Here is a 19,509-nt window from a genome sequence, read left to right as displayed (position 1 = left end):
ATCGAAATTTCATTTGAGAATAATTTCTCTCTAGTAAGCTCAGACATGAGTTAAAGCTGCCCTCTGCTAAAGAGAATTTATTGCGATCTCATAATGGTATTGTTTAAAATTATTAATAATACTATCACTGGCTAGTTTGAACTAATAATTAATTTCCTTGTACCTATTTCTCAGATTATTAAATTTAATCTTTTCACAATGAAACTGTTAGTTGCAATCACCTACAGAATGCACCACTATGCTAGTCTATTACTTGAACTATTCGGCTTTGTAAAGAGTCAAGAATATCTAATACAATATAGGAATTTAGAAAATTTAATGTAGCTGTAATGAAATTAATACATCAAGTTTTTGATTCAGAATAGAGCATCTAGCAACTGAAATGCATTCATCCACTTAAAATTTGTGCATTATTTATTCTTTTATTGTTTAAATGTTTTTAGTTGTAAATTTATCTGAACTTATCTCGGTTAGAATTTTTTTCTTTACGTTTTTATACAATTATATCATCATTATTTAAACCACTAATTCGTTTAGAATCATTATACCTTTAATAATAGTAATAGTAAATATTATAGTAATAGTATTCATAGTAATTATACCTTTAATACGTTACTAAATAAATGATGTATGTATTTAATTTCTTTGCAGAAGCAAAACAGAATTTATTTGCCGCTACATAATTCCATCATTAACTCACAAATCAAAGGTTTGGTCTACCAATAGTTAGCAATTTTTGCATTCTTTTACACTCCTAAGAGGAAGCAGTGTGATCGAGCAGATTTTCTGAGTTATCTTATCAAAAATAAGATTTTGAGGTCCCCGGAGTAAAAACAAAAAAAGCTGTTCTCTCTCAGAAAGTTCTACCAAGAATGACTCAAAAGAAAGCGAAAAACGTGAATGTTTTAATTTTCGTGGCTAAGTAAGATTTACTGGTGGAACCCAAATTTAACATTGTCAGCTTCCTTTCACTCTCTTGTTTTTGAAAGATTTTCTTCATTTTCCAGATAAAAAAATCCTTTTTTATAACCTTAATCGTATTTTTGGGGGAAATTCTATTTCGAAATTTAGACTCTTAACGTAATACAAGAAATATTGGATACTAAAAAATCATTAATATTGCTTGAAATTATCTAGATTTCATAAAATAAATTTATATCTTTTTATATTTTTTTTACAAATATTTTGGGTTCATGCTAATAATAATTTTTTCCTTTAAGGCGGTCCTAAATTTTTACCCATTTTGGGATATCCGTGCGGCAAAATATTTTACAAAAAGTTTCTTGGAAACAATCATCTCCTCTTGTAATTGGCTATAAATTTAGTTGGGTAAAGAATTCATTTTACTTCTTTGGTGATTCTTGAACTCTGTTTCTTTTTTTATTCTAAGTTGGAAAGGTTTATTTTGTCCACCTTAAGATTTGATTTATTTACTACCCAGGTAAAAAAACCAAAATCAAAACAAAAATAATATTTTTTTAAATAAGAAGAAGATTGTGATTCAAATAAAGGTTTTATTGTTGCGAATAATTATTAAAATGTTAGTAAGAAAGTTACAAATATGGTAGATACAAGATGTATTTTAGGCATTTTAATTTTATACTGGCTAATATAATGATTGTTGCCGTTATTGAGAGAAACTATACATGTACATATTTATGTGTTAGAATGAGAGAGATGACTTTTTATAAATAAAGGAGGATAGTTGTCGGGACACCTAGTCGAACAGTAGCTGGGTAGATGTGAAGACCGGTTTTTGTTGTCAGATGTTGCTTTTAGACTTCATTATTCTCTCTCTCTTTCTAACTTCAGGCCGTCTTCATGCTCACGTTGGAACAACGAACTAAAATGACATTTTTTTTTTTTTTTTTGGAGATAGAATCATTAATTTTGTAGATAGTTTGTGTCAAGTATTTTTAATTGATATTAAACTTTTGAATTATAGCCTAATTACTTACATTATGATTTTATCTTATGTAGGCCAATTGTCATTTGTATAAAAATCAGATTAAAACAAATTTTTTAACACTATCTTCAAAAATTTATTGGTAGGCTGGCTAAATAAGAAGATTTAAACAATCCTGATGAATTTGTTAAATGTTTGGCCGATGTTATAATAAATGCTGTAAAGATCGGCTGGGCAAATACAGTCGAGCCTCGCTTAACGAGCATAATTCGTTCCAGAACGTTACTCGTTAAGCGAAATACTCGTTAAGCGAAACAATTTTTTTCATTTAAATTAAAATAAAAGGGGATAATTGGTTCCATGCAAAAAAAATATTGATAAAAATTTTTTTTATAACATTTATTTCGAAAAAATTATGTACATATGATGTAATATAATATAAATTACATATATTAATTGAGATAAATATGTACATTCATAATTAATCCTTTTTAATTATAAATTTGTCCAATGTTCCTTGTTTCTGCCGTTGCTTCAAAATGTCTTCAAAATGTGACACAGCATTATCATTAAATAAATTTATAGATCGCATAGCCACAGCCTTATTCGGGTGATAGTTTTCTACGTGTGTTGCAACAGTTTCCCATGCTTTCAACATTTCTCTTATTGCGCTGGAAGATTGTTGTTCCTCTGATATTTTCTCCTCTTTGTCTAATAAATTCTCTTCCACCAATTCTTGTTGTGAAATGTGTTGCAACTCAACAAGTTCCTCTGTGGATAGCTCTTGACTATGATCTGCTACAAGCTCATCAATATCATCTTTATCAACTGTCAATCCCATATCCGTGGCCAAAGACACAATTTCATTATCTAGAGATTCCACAGGTTCGGATTCAATCGCCTCAAAACCAGATTCGACGAGGATTTCAGGCCAGAGCTTCTTCCATGCAGAAATTAGAGTTTTTTTGGTAACCCCGTCCCACGCCTTGTCGATTATCTTGAGGGATGTAACAATATGGAAGTGGTATTTCCAAAATTCTCGCAAAGTAAGGTTTGTCTCTTCAGTCACCTCAAAACAATGTTCGAAGAGACCTTTAGTGTACAGTTTCTTAAAGTTGGAAATTACTTGTTGATCCATAAGCTGAAGTAACGGTGTAGTATTAGGAGGCAGATATTGAATTTTGATAAATTGAAATTCGTCAAGAAGATCATTTTGTAGACTTGGAGGATGAGCGGGAGCATTGTCCAGTACAAGCAACGCATGGAGCGGCAGATTCATCTCCAATAAATATTTTTTCACAGAAGGACCAAACACTTCATTTATCCATTCAACAAAAATGTCACGTGTCACCCAAGCCTTGTTATTGGCTTTCCACATTACATTTAGTTTGTTCTTGTGGATGTTGCATTTCTTAAAGGCTCGTGGAGTTTCCGAATGATACACCAGCAATGGTTTAATTTTCAAGTCACCGCTTGCATTAGCACAAAACAGCAACGTGAGGCGATCTTTCATGGGCTTGTGGCCGGGTAATGCTTTAACACAAATGTCACTATATGGACTTTCCCTATACACCACTCATTCGGTGAAGTTCGGTTTCGACTGTATCAGTGCATTAGATACGTGGAGAATATGAAACGCATATGCGTTAACAGGAATGACTAATCGAAGAATGCGCAGTTTTCGATGAGTCAGCGAAAACTGCGCAGTCAGAGAAATGTCATTAGAAAACTATCGTTATGCGAAACATCGCTCGCTATAAGAATCAATTTGTTTTACTCGTTATGCGAATTACTCGTTAAGCGAGGTGCTCGTTATGCGAGGTTCCACTGTACAAACTTTACAGTGACCTTATTCAAAAAAACGGCAAACGAATCGTTTAAAATGAAATAACGTCAAGTATTTCATTTGCAGTTTCTAAAAAGACACCATATGTAACTAAAATATGGAAACAATAATGTTCTACGCTTCAAGAAATATGTGCTTCTTGATATACTACGGAAAACGCCACAAACTATCACATTCATTAACGTAATTAACATTCGCATTTAGAGCGTTTAAGTTTTATTAAATATTAATAATAAACTTGTAAAACTTGTTCCTTCTAAACGAACATACTGAACATAATGTACTCATTTTTTGTTCCTCTTTCTTTGATTTCATTCTTAACATTTTATTGCCTTTTATTGTGTCCCTGATCGGTTTCGGAATTTAAATCGATCATTAGAGGTAGATTTCTCGGTTTGATGTTTGCTCCAATCAGCAACTGTAAGTTGCGAGATTATAACGTTATTGTAGTCGAAATCTTTATACCAAACTGTTTATCCTAGCTCGGAGAATAAATTAAAGTCCAAAACAGTCTTGGATACAATAAGTATGAGTACTGCGACGGATATAATTAAAAATATTATAAATATTTAATTTACACTTCTGATAAAAGATTAATAAAGAAAATAATTTAATAGTAAACTCACTTTAATGGAGTAAAAGCTTATGCATATTTTAAGAGAAACAAGATCTATTTACATCTCAGAAAAAGTATTGCGTAATTTGTTTTCCTATAATAACGGTATGAGAATAACGAGTTTTCCGTGTATTTCTTCATTTCAATGTTAATAAGTATAATTTTATTGTTGCTAAAAAAGGCATTTCTTTGAGGAAAGTATAAGATAAGATAAGATAAGACAGTAGATGGGACGGGACCTATGCCCCAAGGCACCGCAGCCACAGAAGACTTATTGTGCCAGTCCCTTCTTAGTTCTAGTAGGCGAACCCTCCCCTCCTAAAGAGGTCAAGGACTTTCCCTACTAGTTCTTTTTGCGCTACTATCTCCTTCGGCCTCAACGTTCCAAAGGTTTCATAGCGCAAACGTTCGATTGCAACGCAATCGAACAACAGGTTAGAGGCCGTTTCCTCCTCTTCCTGACATAATCTGCACAACGGCTCCGAGCTGATAAGCCCCACCTTGCGCAGATGCTTCTTGAACCGACCGTGCCCCGTGAATAGGCCTGTAATCAGAGTAATCTGATTTCTGCCCAAACACAGGGTCTCTTTGGATCTTTGCTTACACAGCCAAGGCATCAAGGTCTTGCTGTGTTTAACCCCAGGACACATCACCCAGTTCTTTTCGTGCTCCCTCCAGATCCAATCTCTGAGAGCCGCGCGAACCGAACCACTGGTGATCCCCAGGACAGGCTCTGGACCGATGAAAGGAGTGCTAGCCCCATTCCTGGCCAGATAATCAGCTTTTTTTGAGGAAAGTATAGAGGGTCCGATATGTTCACGTACACCTTTATATTGATGTCCTAAATGGACGGATTCTTTGAAACGTTGGTATTCATTGAGGAAAGTATAATTTCTATTGTTTATTGCTGTCCAAATGCTTTTTTTTTCCTTTGAGTATTTGTAATTTATTGTAGAAATAAACAAAAATTCTTTATTGCTCAATTTTTTACCTTTATCTGCTGGAGGTTTTAAGCACCCCGTGTGTTTAAATGGCTAATTTATTTATGTTTTTCTTCTTCTCCTAAACGGTGTGTTTGAGCTTAGCGTCTGACTTCATTATGCAAAGATATAAATTACTTAAATTTGTGTAATTTTTCTTAAACACTCAAGTTTTCAAAGAGTATTACAGAACTTCCACTTATTTTTTGGTTTCTCTCGTTTGTGCTACTATTAACGTATCGGCGCTTTAAGTAACAATGATAACAGTGAACATTGGAAGTAAACCCTAGTGCAGGGGTCGGCAACCTATTTTAAGTAGAGAGCCATTTCTTCTTAAATAATTTTAATAAATCTTACCAAGAGCCGCAAGGATGATAGTGTAAACAAACTCTGCAGATCATTTGTATTCGCAAATTATGATATTTAATAACATTTAAATGTTTTATATATTTATTTTCACATATTGCAAAGTAAATAAACAAATAAATAATAACTAAACCTGTGTTTGAATGAAAATGGCGGCAGTCCTATGTATTACATACTGTATTTTAATATAATTCTATTCAATTTCTAACCTATCACATTTAAAATTCTTTTTGAAAAAATATCATTACTTTAATAAATGAAATTTTCATTTGTTTCAATAAAATTGAAATATAGAATATATTTTGGACAGGCTGAAGAGCCACAAAATTTGGATCAAAGAGCCGCATGCGGCTCGCGAGCCGTGGGTTGCCGACCCCTGCCCTAGTGGAAAAGTTACGTAATGGTAACGCAGCAAAACACTGAACTATTTAGTCAATCTCTTCATTTGAGAGGAGATCAAAAGACCCACTGTAGCCCGATGTAGATGATGAAGTAGCATCTCACAATTTACGTCATAGAATATTTACGTGATAAACATGAAAAACGAGAGCCTGAAATGTGAGGGGTAAGTTGTTTAGTGCAGTAGAACGTGCAAAATAACTAAATTCATTCATGCCGAGATTTCTTTTCTCTAGAACCTAATACAGTGCCAACACTAGATTTTTTGCTAATTAAATAATTTTGTTATAGAATAATTAGACAACGTATGTTAAATTAACTGAAATTAGAATCAGCAAAAACCCTGTAAAGAATACATTTGCACAACTTGATTCAAAATTCAGGTCAAGGCACTAATGTTCATATGTATAAGGTTAATTATCTAAATCCAAATTGAAAGTACTTTATTGTATAATAATTGGTTTTTCAACACCTTTTTAATTATGTTTCAACAACAAGTAAGTTCTGGTTAACTACCAGAAAACCAAATATTTGGTTGTGACAAGAAAGAGAAGGATATTTCGGAACCTATGGGTGGGGGAATATACCTTTGAAGGGGTAAGGAATTTCTAATATTTGGGTTCAGTGTTTAACCTCCAAAAACGATGTAACAGAAGATATTGCTGGACGAATGGCTGCTGGAAATAGTTGCTTATGGGCTCCTTCTTCAAGCGGTGTTTAGAAATAAAAATGTTTCAAGAGCAGCGAAAATAAGGCTTCTTAAGACAGTGCTGAGGATTGTCACCTATGGCTCAGAAACGTAAGTTTTGACCCCGAGCAGAAGAGCAAAGGATACGCAGGTGGGAAAGGAAAATATTAAGGTGCAGGAGGATCTGCGAGAACAGAGGAAGGCTTCAGAATCAGGACGAACCAAGAAGTGGCTGAACTCTGTTTGCTGATATTGTGTCCTTGCATAAAAGCAGGAAGACTGCGTTTGGTTGGGACACATACGCCGAATGGAGGATATAAGGGCTCCTAAAGAGAGCATTGTATGGACATCCTGGCGGAAGAAGGCCCCGTGGCAGACCACAAGGCTGAGATGACTGAGGGACGTGGAGGACGATGCACGGTTGGAGAACGACTGCGAGGGACCGTGAACGGTGGAAAGCTGTTGTGACTGAGGTCCAGGCCCTCCATGGGCTGTGATGACCAGAGTGTTGTAGTAGTTGTAACAAGCAAGTGTGAAAAATACATGTTGAATGTGTTTTACCTAATAACAAATTGTAATTTAATTTACAATATGATTCTAATTTCTACTCAGTTCCAATTATTTCTAATTGACTTATGAACAGGTGGATTGGAAAAACAAAATTTGGTTTAAATAGTCGTTCAGGGTCTCGATTGAACCTTGAAGAAGTATCTAGAATACCATGAAAAAGTTGAAACTTACCAGATTTCTCTTTTGAAAGATAAAATTATTATAAATAGAACCTGAATCAACAGAAATAGAATGTGAGTATGTATATATATACATATATGTACACATTTTTAATAATTTAGCCGGAACATCGATATAAATGATGTCACATAACTATGTATATGCGAGCTACACACGGCTCCAAAGAGTTGCCTCCAAGTCCAGCAGTAGAGCAGCTATAAATAATCAATTATGATAATGCCCGGCTGTAGCAGCTACCTGGTTCCCCTCTGCACCCTGAACTCCATCTTCATCTTACAACAGTATAATGGTAGCAGTTCACCCATCAGAAATATTTTTTTTTTTTTTTTTTTACTTTCAAAGGTACCGCCTCTGTTCTAATGTTTATATAAGAGATAAATAGTTTTAACATTTTAACTGTGTTATAGATAAATGCAATTTTGTCACCTTAACAAATTCATTTTTACCAAATTGGTTTCACATTTTTAATGAAAATTTTGCTATATAATACAAGCATTTTTATTTTAAGCTATACCTAAATGTCATTGACAATATAGAATATATATATATTTTTGTATTCAGAATGTTTAGGTGTCTATTTACTAAAACACACGGACACTTTTGGACCTTTTTTAACTATTTTAGCTATTTAATAGTAGTTAACATATTTAAGAATTTTATTTGTACAAAGTTTCCCATAAACATGCATTTGTTGTATTAGTTTGATTTTGTTCTATTATTTATTTAGGAATTAAATTACAATACGGTAAGCTTTGTTTGTCGACAATTGACTTAGCTAAATAAGCATTGTTTTTTAAAAATTAGACATTAGATTAGATTATCGGGGTGGGACCTATGCCCCACGGCACCACAGCCAAAAGAGGCTTATTGTGCCATCCCCTTTGGATCTAGTAGATGAAACCTCCCCTACTAAAGAGGTTGAGGACTTTCCCTACTAGTTCTTTTTGCTCTACTATCTCCTTTGGTCTCAAAGATCCAAAGGTTTCATAGCGCAATCACTCGATTGCAATGTAATCGAACAGCCAGAGAGAGGCCGTTTCCTCCTCATCTTGACATAATCTGCACAACGGTTCCGAGCTAATAAGGCCCTCCTTGTACAGATGACCAAGTCCCCTATGTGTACTGTGTAAAATGTATTGGTGTGTAACAAACAGTATATGTTGTTCATGTTCATGTTGTTAGGCTGGGATACCCGCAGGGACGCCAAGAATCCTGAAGAAGTGGCTAATCCATTTCTTCCTACGGGGGAATTAGACCTTATTATATGCAAAATTTATAAAATTCTTTAAGAAAAAGTAGTTACAAGCTTTGTTTTAAGTTCTAGTACTAGTAATTGTTATAGGTCCGAAGTGATTCGTCAGTTTTTATTTGCACTTATTAATATTGTAATAGATCAGTTATCGGCTACTTAAATATGGGCTGATTTTTGGGGGATCTTGGAACCGTCACTGGGTGAATGACCTAACCAATCCGGCCTGGTTTGCTGCAGCCTTAGGAGTTTTTTTAACTGCATACGGCCAGCAGTTGGCAAATAATGAATCAAGAATGTAAGCAGATATAAACCTCAGAACAAGCTGAAGTTGACCATGCCTTATGCCTTTTTAAAAAGGATAGATCAGATTATAAAACATTTCCATAAGATTGTTTTTTGAAGTCGCATCTTTTAGGTCTCTGTAAGTCCCTCTTAATCTCATGTGCATGAATGCTTTGCTGCAATTAGTGAGACTTTTGGCACCTTGATTGAAGTAACTAAAGAATTTATTGTCTTTGGCCCCTGAGCTTTTATAAACCATCGTCAGCTTTATAAAGAACGGAGTAGGGATGAAGCACACCACTTTTTTTAAACCATTTCTTTCTGAATTTTAAAGTTCAGAAGCCCTCAAGCTACATAAATTGTAGAAAATTCATAAGATATAGAATATTTGCTATTCTAAGTCCATTAAAAGCAAGTTTCAATCTAAAAAGAAACGAAATATATCTAATTATAGCACCTATACTCTCTTGAATATAAATACTGAATTACTATTGGATTTCCAATAGATATTTATAAACAAAATGTAACTACAAAAGTTTTTAAGGAGAAAAAGAACGATTTAACTTACAATTAGTTATTACTAGCTATAGCTAGAAGCAATTATTATTAAAAATAACATTAATTAAAAAACATTAATGATATGAAATCTAATAGAGACAAGTTTTTAGTAAAAATAATGGTCTGCAGGTATATAAGTGAGATGCAAAGTGCTAAATAAAGAATAAGCTGGAATAAGTAAAGCAATACATTGTAAGTAAGGTAAGTTACCAGTAAGTTAAGTTAAAAGTAATGTTAATAAGTGAAAACCCTCTCAAGTGGTATTATCCTTAAGTAATACTTGAAGATCCTCCCATAAGAAGTAATGTGGCCCAAGATGAAGCGTGTCAAACGGGTATGCTGTAATAAGCTTCTTCCTCAGAACACATAATACTGTTGACAACAATCTGATAATTTCATGTGGACAATCTTGCTTACAAAGTTTTAAACTACCTAGTCATCTTATTGAATCCAATTACATTTCAAAGGAAAATCCAGTAATCCACAAAAAAAAACTTGTTTCTGTAAGAAACTGGAATAAATAATCGCTCGAAGATGATTGGTTTGACAGATGGTTCTGTTTTAAATGCTTCTTAAGGCTGATAGCTGATGACTGATTATTCTACGCTAGTATCTATTCTGATTATTTATTTTTAATAACGGTTCTCAATGCTTACTTAATTTGTTAAACGAGCATATTACCTATCTTCCTTATTTTACTTACTTTCTGAATAAAAGTTTTCAATTAGCCATAATAGTCATAGTTGTAAATTGTTCAAGTGAACTTAAGTAGTAAACAAAATTGACTACGCATATGTGGAATAAAAAAGACTCAAGAAGAAATAATCAGCAAGAAATATTAGAATGAAAAAAAGACCAAAACATCCTGCAAAAAAAAGGTCATTTCTTAACTTTGCTGTGTCTAAGTGTGTTAAGGAAAGTTTCTTAAAGTGACCCATTTTTCTAGGAAACTAAAATTACAGCTGTGTCCCGAGTTTAAGAACTGTTTACTCCTTTCTACGCAATATGAACGAAATGCGTTCTAACTTTTTACTAAGAAAATAAGGTTTATATTTCTTTAGGGATCTCTTGTAAATCTTTTTAGAAAACGAGGGATTTAATTTTAATTTTGTTTCTTTAGGTACAAGTTATTATTATCTAGAGAGGGAGTGATCTTATCTGCCAATCTTGCTGGATTATTATTTCTTTTTTAATACAAAGAAGTTAAATGAAATTAAATAATCGCGGTGCGTTGCACTAAATTGAACCCCTAGAATGTTTGGTGACGGTAAGGGTATCTAATGTTATTAGTGTTCAACATAATTGTATTTGTCTGAAGGTTAACCAAGACTTGAAGATTGCTGCATTAAAATATCCTGTAGATTTAACGAACTTCCGACCTGAACATCACAGACTCTTGATTTTGACTTGGTCAATTATTGCTGAAATATTATCATATATTAATAATATTTTCTCATAAGCTTTTGCTTTATATCTGTAAGTGAATTCCTGTTTATTTATAAGAAAGTTCCAGAGCCAATCACGCGACGACCTAATTGATCCGTCCGTAAAGAATTAAAATGGGAAAGATTTAGCTTAGTTATGGCTGGTTATTACCAGAGGTCTCAAACTCGCGGCCCTCGGGACAGTAGTTTGCGGCCCGAGTTTGATTCTTTGTTTGCTCTGTTCAGTGTTGTGTGCGGGGATGAATGAACCTACACCAATCACGGCGGGGTATATTGCTCTCGGAAGCAAAACATTCTTCTCGGAGCCGGGCTTATTGCCAACTTGCGCTATTATCCCGGGCCCAGAAGCGGAGGCGGCAGCGGAAATTGCTGCTCAGCGGGGCAGGAAAAAAAAAGCCGAAAAGACGCATCGGCCAAACACTGAAACAGTGACACCAAGTGGAATTATATATATTACACAGCCCCAAACATGTCCTTTTCAAAGCCCCTGCAGTGAAGAGAAAAGTTGGTGATGAGCACAGACAATTTTAGGAAAAGTGGGAAGTGCAATATTTCTTTGTTGAGCACAGGGGGCATCTCGACGTGTCTTATTTGTGCAGAGAAAGTTGCCGTGCGCACAAAGAATACAATTTGATACGTCATTACACAACTATACGTAACTGAGGAGTATGCAAAATACCAGGGATACGAGAGAGCAAACTGAGTTGCTAATCTTAAAACATATCTACTGAGGCAACAAGATTTCTTTAAGAAAGCAACCAAGGAGAATGATGCAAAAGTCGAAGCTAGCTACGTGGTTAGTGAGATGATTGCTAAAGCAGGAAAGTCATCCAATGAAAGTGAATTTGTAAAAAAAAAGTGCATATTACAGGCTGCAAGTATTGTCTGTCCAGAAAAGAAAGGTCAGTTTAGCAACATCAGCCTTACTGCCAACACCCTAGCCAGAACGCATTTCTCACCTGTCAAGTGACATTTATGATCAACTGTGTGAGAAAGTAAAATGTTTCAGTGTATATACTCAGTCGCTCTTGATGAGACCACAGACATCACCGACACTGTACCCATCTCGCAATCTATGTTCGTGGTGTTGACAATTTTGAAGTCATAGAGAGGAGTTACTCACAGTGATTGCAATGCATGGCATTTATTTATTGCTGGTTTATGTATTTTATTCACGCAAAATACGATGAAAAAATAAAGACATTTGATAACATTGGAATGTTTTTGTAAGAGCTTTTCTTGTGGAAAACCTGATGCGGCCCAGCCTCACCCAGACTCTACCTCCAGCGGCCCCCCGGGTAAATTGAGTTTAAAACCCCTGCCTCAGGCACTCTCAGTGACACCCTGTTCGAATTCAGCTTCTTGCTCTCAGATATTTTGCTCTCATAACAACCTATTAAGCTCGCTATTAATAGTTAGTGATACCCTGTCGGAAGTTTACCATTAAAATAAATCATGTGACATTAATTGAGAGGTTTTCTATTTTTTTAAAAATGAAATATTTTGGAGAAAGTAAGTGATTAATTTATTATACAATCCTGTTTTATTAGAATTTGCTCTAAAGGTTTAAAAAAAACCTCTTACGATGAGTGTATCAAATTTTACTCTGACAATATTAACGCTGCTAACTCACAGATTTTTATATATTTTTTTAAAATTATTACATTTTAAACAGTAAAAAGAATAAAGATTTTACTGCTATATTCGGTGTGACTAAAGTAATATAAAATTGGAACCGCTTTCGCTCGTTGTCACAGCCATTAGGTTTGCTTTTTAAAGCTGTACAAAATATTCGAGAACATCATTCCCACTTGGCGACAAGTTTGAACATATTTTTGAAGGTTTAAAAGCGTTGCGCTGAACGAGTTTAAAAAAAAAAAAAAAGCTGGCGTCACCAATAAGGTCATTATACTTAAGACAGAAGTAGGTTTATTTAAAAAAAATTCTCTGGTTTATGACCTAAGCACGCGTATTCTGATTTTAATGATTTTTTGTTCTTCTTTATTTTAATGTGATAATGTATTTCTTTCACAATTCTTTTATTACATCCACCTTTTTTTTAACGCATGTAACGTTAATCCCAATCCTAGTTGAATTGAGAGAAATGTTTCAAAAAATACTACAATTTTTGGACATTTTCCCCACTTTGTTATCGTGACAATTTTAAAAAAGCTGTGACTCCGAATTATTGCTGTGTTGTAAAATTTTCGAAGTCCAGTTTTAAACTCTATAGATTAGAGTCTAAACCAGCGTTTCCTAACCTGTGGTACGCGAGTTGGGTTGGTGGTACGCGTAAAATAGTCAATAATGGCGGACATAAAAATTAAATCATAAAAATATCTAAGAAACGTTTTTTCCTATAATTCTTATAAATTATTTTAATGAATAATATTATACAGTAAAGTTGTTAATATGTACAGTTAGTCTGTAATAATAATATTAGTCTGTCGCAAGTTATACAAGAAAATATAAAAGCACATTTAACAGGATTAAAATTGTCGGACAATTTTTCAAAAAACACCAATGATAAATTCGATTTCAAACCCCTTCTATAAAGAAAATTTAGGAAAAGCTACATCATTATCAATAAAAGATGAAGAAAATTTTAATAGAATTATCGTGTGACAGTACTTAAATGATAACTATGTAAAATCTGCTTAAAGAGACTTGATTGTAATGAGTGAGCTCTATCCAAGCAACATTAAATTTAATTGGTACTTACAGGTTGTTGAATGCTTAAAAGATATTCATTTAGAAGATTTGGGCACAAATATAATAATGCTAAAGAAGAACTTTCTAAAATAATTAATAATTTCGAAGAGAAAAATATGTACGCAATTTTTAATTATTTAAAAGTTTTAAAACTAACTTTAAAACTTTACAAAGGTTATGAAGTGAACATGAACTTCTTTGTAACAGATACACTGTATCTCTTTACAAATAAAGATGATAATAATAAAATAACACACTCGGAATAACAAATTTCACGAAATACAATCATTTTTACGAAGTGGTACAATTTAGCATGATGTACTTACTGGGAGCCAAAAAAGGTTGGGAAACGCTAGTCTAAACCATCTTTAGTATTCCTCGATTAGAGGCCCATAATATTCGAAACAACTCAAACGCAAAAGAATCGCAGGAAGTATATGTTTACTAAGAAACTCGTATTTTTATAAAATATTTTTGAAAGAGAAAATTAGTTGACGGTTCAGAGGGTGCATGCTGGATCCTGTGGTAGCTGGTTAACCAAATACGAACGTAAAAGGCAGCAGTTGTCAAGAAGAGAAAGTATGACTGTAGAGATGATAAGTCTCTTGCTGAGAACAGGACGATAGTGTATGATAAATAAGATCAAACGCAAACGTCATGAAGCATCAATGTAAGAATGCATTTTAGGTTCTTAGAACGGATCCCCGGAGACTCCAGCTTTAATAAAAACCCAAAAAGAAAATTAGAAACTTACAACTTGCTGCCATATTTATTTTATTAATGAACTGGCGGAGGGAACTAGATCCTCCAATGAGCGAGTGAGTATTGCCTTTGTCTAATGTCTTTTTTAAAATTTTTAAAGTAGTTATGTTTTTTGCTAAACATACATTTCCAAAATTTAACCAGTGTAGAAAGGCTACAACTTATATTTTTTTTTACATTTTGTACAATCTTTTACTAGTTAACCAACACTCTACTTTTACGCCTGCAAGCTTACATTTGTACATTGGTACACTTGCATTCGTCGGCTGGTTGCATCTTTTACCAATAGAGAAGCTGTATAGTAGAAACGTACTAGAATTGTCTTTTCAAAGGCACAATGGGTGTTGCTAAAGGTTCTATTCGCCACTAGCCAGAAATTTACGGTCGTTTGAACCAATTACAATGCACACCAACACTAGTAATGTTCTCTTTCGAGTTGGTTACCTTCTATGTGTGCATACATTGTGTACACAAGAAGGATCTAGGTTAGAAGGTTCAGAGGGATAAGCCGAAAGATTCTCTACCTGAGTTTCTTCTTTCTTCATTCGAACATTTCATAAGAAGGCACCAGGGCACCGGAATGTTTTGTCACTTTGCTGGCTACTTACACGCCTCGTGGGCACACCTTAGCCTCGACATGCTTACTGAGTTGAAAGTTTTAATTATCTCACAGCAGTGTGTGGAGGAAGGAATGGTTCACTCCCACACACATAGAGAACCTAAATGTATATCTTCCTTGCTTCAAAGAAGCCTCTTCTAAAACTCCTTTGTCGGTTTTATTAAACACGCTCTTGAAAAATCATTCACTTTTAGATGATTTGATCCCGCTATTACCCTTAACATAAGAATAACTACATAACTTGTTTGCCCTTGAATTCATCATTAGAGTCTTTTAAATCTTCGCTAAAAATTTTAAGGAACTGAATTCACGTCAGTCACTATTTTTTTCGAGATTATTTCATTTTGTTTTGGTGACTACATAGTTAAAGCTAGCATTCTTTGTTAAAAGGGCATCAACAGAGCTGCTCGTGGTTGACTTTGAAATTACTTTCTTGTACTGTAATAATAATAGTAATAATAATCAACAAAATAATAATAATAATTAGTACAATATTTAAACAGTTTTTGTGATACACCCAAAAATTTTACTCCTTAGGCTGATGATGCAGTTTTAATAAATTGGTTTCACTTACTTTTGAATTACTGGTTTATTAATCTCACCATTTTCTCTTTTACTTTTATTAAATTTACTTATTTGTATATTTTAAATGTTATTTTTGCAACTTAAGCTGAAGTTATCTTAAGTAACTCCCTTATTTGTAGTAGGAGAATGTAATGTTTAGAAAACTTATACTATGATTTTATGCTTTCGCCATTATTTTTATTATAATGTCACATAAATTTTATTTATCTTATTTGTAATTTTGTTTCTGTTTTTGTTCTCTTAACCGTTTGGCTGATCAATTCATTCTATGGTAGCTAAAAGTGAAGTTAGCGGTTTATTTTTTTTGCACTGTTGGCAATTGCTAATAAAACTGAAAATACTCGTAACTATGTATTTTTACAAATCTAAAGTTCTTACTTATAACTTCTCTTTCTATTCTGAATATAGTTTGTGTAGTGCACTTTTATTCGTTGATGGAAAACTTATATGTCTAACATTGTAATAATAGAGAGTAATTGTTGAGAAATGTTCATTGATTTTGGAGACAGATTCTTTGATCAAGAAGAAAGAAACAATATTGCAAATTTCAATAATTATTTTTTGCCAATCTTTCGACCTAGGGACTTGGGCATCTTCAGGGCTTATGCTATTTAACAATTATAATATGTAAGCAGACAACCTTAAACGTAACCATGTAAAAAGTATTACCATTTTCAACCTGCCCAATTCTTTCTTCCTTATTTACTTAATTTTTACCAAAGAAAATTTATTTCTGGCAGCTCCGGAAGTGGGTTTAGCTTCCCAATTATGAGTCATTTCAGGGTAACTATAATGGATTGGCAACTAAGTTCCTACCGTTTTTTAAACGTTTTATAAGTTTATTTTACTATAAAAATCAACTACAAATGAATTAATCATGAATTAACCCTTGTTGTACACAACTTCTTAACGTTCAACAAGATTATCAGTACCTTGTTTATGCAGCCAAACTCTCAATTCTGCATCAGTATTGAACGAAACTCGGTGAATAGCATTTGAAAGAACTTTAAATCCATTTCGGAAGAGTACGGCGAGTGTGGCAGCACTTCCCAGCCATGCGTTTGAATGGCTTCCTTGGGTCATTTTGGCGATATGAGGGCGTGCGTTGTCTTGTAGCAAAAGAACTCCATGCTGCCGTGAATGGCCGTATTGAGTCGTTTCATCTGTTGAACATAAGAGTTCCTAGTTTTGACCGTTTGTTTCTGTTCACGCAATTCGTAATGGATAATTCCTTCCCAGACCAAGCATACGCAACAACCTCGTTTTAAGTGGATGTAGATCTTGCTTCTTCACGCGCGGTGTCGTTTACCGGGGCTAAGCCATTCCTTGCGCTGCTTCATATTAATGTCCAGGCAATTTTCTTCGTCGCCAGTAACGATTCGGTGAAGAAATCGTTGTTTGCGTCAATGAGTTGAGCGGTGACGAGCAAGATTTTTCACAACATTCTATTTTTATGATTTAAAACATTATGCCAAAAACATTTAATGAATGCGTAATGTTAAATTTTAAAAAAACGTCGGGAACTTACCACTACAAATTTTTAATTGTAGTAATAATAATATTTTAATTAAAACTGCATAAACTTAGATTCTTGAAAATGAAAACAAAATAATTCGTGTACAGTTTCGGACTTTTTGTTATAAATTATATTAAAAGTTCGCCCTAAAAGTGGACGAGGCCTTCGTTGGTTTTATTAGTAAGTATGATACACCATTAATGAAGCTATTAATCACAACAAAAAGGGCAGCCGGCCCTGATTACTTATCTGTTGAAGGGTGTATCAACGATTTCGAGCTCACTTAATAAAACAATTTATGGAGTTTGATTCCCTCTCATAACAATATATTCTCTTTCAGTACATTGGATATGCTGTCTGTATCGCTGGGCCCTGACTTTTCTCGTGCTTCTATTTAGAATTTATCACCAGAATACGAACTGACACCCAGTTTAAGGTTACGTCACACCATACTGAAAGTAGAAACTAATCCGGGCCGTGTTACTTGGTACAGAAAGTGAGTGGAAATGATCACCATGATCACCGTGACTGGGCGTGAACTGGCTTGAGAGGGGGCGAACTGTTGTTGATGTAGTTATCAGCTTGGAGGAAGGAATGTGCGAGCTAGTAGAAGAGTAATGGTAGAGGAGTGAGCCTGAACAATTAGCGATACGCTGCTAATACTCTTATCAGTAGGCCTGCACCCGGTCAGGGTCGCAGTGACATTATTGAGACGTTAGCACTATTGGGGGTACTAAAGAAGCGACATCGACTGAGAGTTCGGGTTGTTGTCAGCATAGAGGGAGACAGAGATTGCAAGCGTGCGCATCCAAGTATTAAACCGTCGCCCACCCTTTCTCATCGCCATGTTTATCATATTTGTCATTTTATAAAAAAAAAAATAGGAATATGAGAAAATACAATAGTTGCGAGTATTTTTCGGAACCTTTTACAAATTTAAGACTCATGTTTTGTGGATGACGTACCTTTTGTAGTAAAACTAAAAAAAAAAAAACAACAATATAAATTTTTGAGAGAGGTTGTAATAAAATAATTTTAAAAATCCAACATCAAATAATGTTACTACAAAATAGAAATGAAAAAAAAAAGTGGCACTATAGAATAAAAAAATAGTGGCAGCGGTGGGATTCGAACCCACGCCTCCGAAGAGACTGGTGCCTTAAACCAGCGCCTTAGACCGCTCGGCCACGCTACCTGATGGCTGCTCTGTTCAGTAAAGAATGTACATAATATCCAACTTCATTTTGTAACGCTATACGTATTTTTCTTAATTTCATGAATTATTGGAATATTCATTGTTTTTTCTAGTTTTACGAATCTTTTTCCTGAGGACTAATCTACTGTAGGGCTGTAAAAAATATTTTCGAAGCATATTAGGATTCATCAAATTTATGTTTATTTATAATTTAGTTTATAAATTATTTCTAATTATTTACTATTATTTCCCTTATACCTACTGATTAAATTAATAATTGCACATTGAGAAATATTTGATAAAAACCAATGTGCTACTTGTCACAGGCAACATGGTAAAAAAATAATTCTGATTAACTCAAATGTAATCTTTCCTGACAAATTATTTTTTCATAGCCCTGAAGATCGAAATCTTGGCAAAAAAAATGAATAAAAAAGAATTCTGAAATTGGTAATAATTTCTCTTCCTTATTTGAAAGAATTTTCAGAAACATGTCTTGATCATATTGTTATCTTTTTTGTAGTACAGATTATTTTTATTGTTGTAATTTTACGTCGAGGCAGTGGAAGTATGATCTGAGTTTTGTTTTTAAGATTCTAAATGATGAAGCTGATTGCCCTGAATAATAAGTGAGATTCTATCTTCCTCGTTTCAGTCTCAAGACTGTGTCGCAATGTTTAACGTTCCTCATTTTTCCAGTATACATTCAGCGAATAGAAAAGTGTTTGTTGCTAAGTTAGAATTTGAAACAATACCTTACCCGATGAGCTGGACATGCTTACTTAAGATCAGATGATTAGGGAATGTGGCGTTTCTCATTTTTAGTGCTCTTGTTATTCACAATCAATTTACTTTTGTTTGTCTTCCAACTGTTTTGACTTTGTAGCTGTTCGTTCATGCAAATAAATCAAGGGAAAGTAAAAATTTAAAATCTCAAGAAGCTATAACTTCTTACTGAATCTGGACTTCCATTGGTATAATTATATCAACCTCAAAAACATACTAAATTTTGATTTATTTTTTGTTTTCGTT

General features: G+C 33.9%; 1 protein-coding gene and 1 non-coding gene across 2 annotated transcripts in view; one reads left to right on the top strand and one right to left on the bottom strand.

Moving 5' to 3' along the window:
• Window positions 1-19,509, top strand: part of LOC141455410 (uncharacterized) — a 129,115-nt gene that overhangs the window by 48,022 nt on the left and 61,584 nt on the right. The window lies entirely within an intron of this gene.
• TRNAL-AAG (transfer RNA leucine (anticodon AAG)) lies at window positions 18,396-18,477 on the bottom strand. Its single transcript has one exon. It is a non-coding gene; the product is annotated as a tRNA-Leu (tRNA).

The sequence above is a fragment of the Rhodnius prolixus genome, unplaced genomic scaffold (assembly GCF_049639745.1).
Source record: "Rhodnius prolixus isolate KJV_2025 unplaced genomic scaffold, Rpr scaffold_4, whole genome shotgun sequence".
Taxonomy (NCBI): Eukaryota; Metazoa; Arthropoda; class Insecta; order Hemiptera; family Reduviidae; genus Rhodnius; species Rhodnius prolixus.
Note: the sequence above shows the minus strand (reverse complement) of the source record. Positions and strands in the feature narration are given on the sequence as shown.